Genomic DNA, 4329 nt, shown 5'->3' on the forward strand with positions numbered 1-4329 from the left:
ATTTTCTCTATTTCAGTAAAGTCATTGGAATTTTAATGGGAATTGCATTGAATGTGTTTATTAATTTTGGCAGTATGGCCATTTTCACCATATTAATTCTGCCTATCCAGGAAAATGAGAAGTCTTTCCATTTCCTGGTATTCCTTTTTTAAGGCCTTTAAACAAAGCAGGGAAGGTGGTATACCAAAACCACTTAGCATTATACTATTTACTTGCCTCTGAGGAGGTGTAGGTAAGAAATTCAACTGAAGTAACTATTATTTACAAATTAATAATAAGGTAAAGGTTATTAAAAAATCAGACAGGATGATGAATACTGCCCATGAATACATCCCAATTCAGAAAGTATGAAATCCAAATTATCGGCATGGAGGGTAGTTCTCTGCCTTGGGTAGATTAAATAACCTGATACAGGCAATGATCCTTGTCTTGGGAGCAGATACATTATTACCCTGCCCTGGTCAGTTCTCTTGATAGTGTGATCTATCAAAACCATTATGAAGGTCATTATAAAAAGACAATAACCCATGTAATGAAGCTATGAAAATACAAGCCTCTAAATCAGGATGATGATATTTGCTACTGGTTAGGTTGAGGCACGAAGAAAGAAATGTAATAGGGTAGAGAAAGTCCAAGGGACAGGGAACAAGTTTTACCTTGTCAAGACTACCCACTATTATAAATTGTCTTTTGTCCTGCTAGAGCTACCCACCACTAAACACCACCACCTCACTCTTTCAGGACTTATTTGCTGCATTCGTGATTTAGAAATTTTCCATTGCTAGCCATTCGGTTCTTTCATAATCACAATAAATAATGCTGTCTTTCTTCAGTAACTGGCTTACAAAGGCATTAATTAAGCCAAGTATCCTTTGTTCCAAGCCTTAGCATTTGGACACAAGTCAGCTTGGGCCTCTGGCACATCAATAAAACTTGCTTCTAGAAAAGCCCTGGTGTCCTATTTCTCTGTTTAGGTTTCCCACAACATCACAAGTACTTGTCAAAACTTAACTTTTTTAACTTAAAATGTCTTAGGTAAGATCTGCTTGGATGCTATTTCTATTGATATCTCCTTTGCTTAAATTTGATGAAAATAAATTTTTGGCAAATTCTCTCTCTCTCATTTGACCTGTCAGTCTCTCACATCCAACATGGGATCACATCAGCTGGGATATTTTACCTCAGCAATATAAAAGAACACTAACTGGAACATTACACCAGCAAGAAGGACAGATCTACTAAGACAAAGTTTATATTATTTTAGAAGGGACCGTACAAAGACAGAATGGGAAAAAATGTTCAAATAAGAATGGACGCTGTTAATTTCCAAATGGAGTCAAGCTTACTTGCCTCGTTGAAACTATTAAACTCAAGAGTTTAAAAAAAAGTTCCAGGCACTGGCTTGTTCTTGCTCCTTAATAACATGCATGCTAGCTGAGTGCTTGTGGCTCACACCTGTAATCCTAGCTACTTAGGAGGTTGAGATCTGAGGATTGAAGTTCAAAGCCAGCCTGGGCAGGAACATCCGTGAGACTCTTTCTTGAATAAACCACCAGAAAACTAGAAGTGGCACTGTGGCTCACATGGTAGAATGCTTGCCTTGAGCTGAAGAGCTCAAGTGTTTCAAGCTCCATGACCAAAAAAAAAGGCTCTAAACATTATTACCTGATGCTAAAGCCTGTCAAACCCCCCAATTGAATAGAAATACACACTTTTACATTTATGTCACCTCCTATTTCCTTTTTTTTGTCGGTTGTGGGGCCTGAACTCTAGGCCTGGTCACTGTCCCTCAGCATTTCAGCTCAAGGCTAGTGCTCTACCACTTGAGCCACAGTGCCACTTCTGGCTTCTTCTGCTAATGTGGTGCTGAGGAACCGAACCCAGGGCCTCATGCATGCAAGGCAAGCACTCTACCACAGAGCCACCTTCCCAAACCCTCACTTCCTATTTCTAAAGCTAGGTTTCAGTACAAACCTAGATATCTCCTCCCATGTATGGGCATGTGCACCATTTTAGAAGAAGGATATCTAATTTGAAATACATCGGGCCTAGTTCCAGAATCATAGCCCAAATGTTTGTACACATATAAGGACAGATTGACTCCCTAATAACTGTGATTGCACAAAATAGAATACCTTAAATATATTCAATGGGGAAATGGCTTATTCCATGCTGAAGGAACACTTTTGTTAAAGAGTAACAGGTTGTTACAGGTATAATCTAATATACACTTTAATTCAAGAGGCATCTCAAATTAGAGAGTAAACTATTAAGGATGGCATATTTGAGAATACACCTGATTCTGATTCTCTCCATTGCTGTCTTCCCTAGAATCCCTATTTAGTATAAAAATTCTGCTAGGATTTGGTCCCTATATTGTTTACCTACTTCTTGGGTTTGTTTCATCTAGATTGGAGTCCATCAACCTACAAGTGGCCATTAAAAATAGTTTAATAAAAACTGGTCTAACAGTTTTACTGTGGTCCATTTGAACAGCACACAAACCACATGCTGTCTGCCTAAAATACACTTCCTGGAAGATCCTAGACTACCTTATCCCCTCTGACAACTCTCAGTAGAAAGTCATTGTCCCTGTTTCCTAATGACACTTATGGGTTCCCATCAAAGAGGGACTGAGAAAGGTAGATAAGGATAGAAAGGAAGGGCCATGACATAGTTACAGATACCATGTGTTCCGGCATGGAGTTTTATCAGCTCCTGATAAAATATTTATTCCCATAAAAGCTGTGAGTTACTGCTCAAATGCTGTCTTCCCACTAAACTAGTGCAGAGACAAAAAGCACATTTATAAGCCATTAACCAATCTACCCAAATACAGAGAGTGGAGAAAAGGGAGGAGCTCAATATTATAAAAAACCCACCCTGTGCCAAAAAAAATCACTATATATCCTAAAAAATTAAGAAAAGTGAGGAAGTGATGGGTTGAAAGAGGTGGCACTGATCAAGACATACTATATTCACAAACTGTTTTGCTGATTGACCACTTCTTTGTACAGCTATTTAGGATACAACAAAAATATTTTTTTAAAAAAGAATCCAATGTATATCCTACACAATTAAGAAAAGTGAAGGATGGGGTGGATAGGGAAGTAATGGATGAGAATGTTGAAAGGGATAGCTCAGGAAGATATATTATATCCATTAACTACTTTGTTAAATGGAAAGTCCTGTGTGAAATTACTTAAAGATAATAGGAAAAAAGAGAAGAAAAAAAAGTCCTCTGAAAGCACTTTACTGAAATCTCTGCTCTACCAACAGATAATCTCCTTACTTTCATTTCATGCCTTTCCTTGCACTTTCAAATAAACTTACTCTGTTTACCTTAAATTATGTCTTGCCTTTTAATTCTTTAATAGGTGGAGAAAAAAAAGCCATTCCCCTATACAGAATCAGTTTCTGCATCTCCCAAAATACACTACTGGATGGGTACCTAAGGCTATGTTGATGGTTTCATAGTTATAACACATTGTTTATAGCCAGTAAGCTGAATGCATACCTCCTCCAAACTTGTGTATTTTCTTGACGTTCTTCAATTTATTTTACTCTTATATTACAATTTATCATTATATAAAACATGTCTCTTTTCTCAGTCAATATCTTATCTAACCTCTACAATAACAATCTAGTCTTTTATCTTTCTTTTCAATTTTCTTTCACCCTCATAGGCAAAGTTTGTAGGTTTCAACTGAAGGAAAAGCTTCCTAAAGTCATAGTCTATGTAACAAAAATATTAAGAGTTAAATATGAAATATAAATTTTTATATAATCAATTAAGGAAGAAAATAGGAGTTTCCTTAAAACAAGATTAGGTACAGAAATTTAGCAGGCAAGTTCAGTTTAATCCAAGATTCCATACAGAGGATAAAGAGAGTCTAGTAGACATCAAATATTGAATTTTATGCTTCCAAAAAGTAGAGAATAAAGCCACCCAAGTAAAAATATTTACACAAACAGATACTGACAAGGTTAGAGTTTTGCTGCAGTGATTAGAGGCATAAATCCAAGTGTGTATTTTTTTGTTTGTTTTTTGTTTTTTTGGGGGGTCAGGTCATGGGGCCTGAACTATGGGCCTGGTCACTGTCACTGAGCTCTTCAGCTCAAGGCTAGCACTCTACCACTTGAGCCACAGCATCAGTGCCGGCTTTTTTTTCTTGCTTATGTGGTGCTGAGGAATCTAACCCAGGGCCTCAGGCATGCAAGGCAAGCGCTCTACCACCGAGCCACCTTCCCAGCCCAGGTGTTTTTTTTTTTTCTTTCTAAATCTCCTGGTGTGTCTTAAACATCTTCCACATTTGAAAAAGCAAACAA

The sequence above is a fragment of the Dipodomys merriami genome, unplaced genomic scaffold, assembly GCF_024711535.1.
Source record: "Dipodomys merriami isolate MVZ:Mamm:240054 unplaced genomic scaffold, mDipMer1.0.p SCAF_135, whole genome shotgun sequence".
In the NCBI taxonomy this organism is placed as follows: domain Eukaryota; kingdom Metazoa; phylum Chordata; class Mammalia; order Rodentia; family Heteromyidae; genus Dipodomys; species Dipodomys merriami.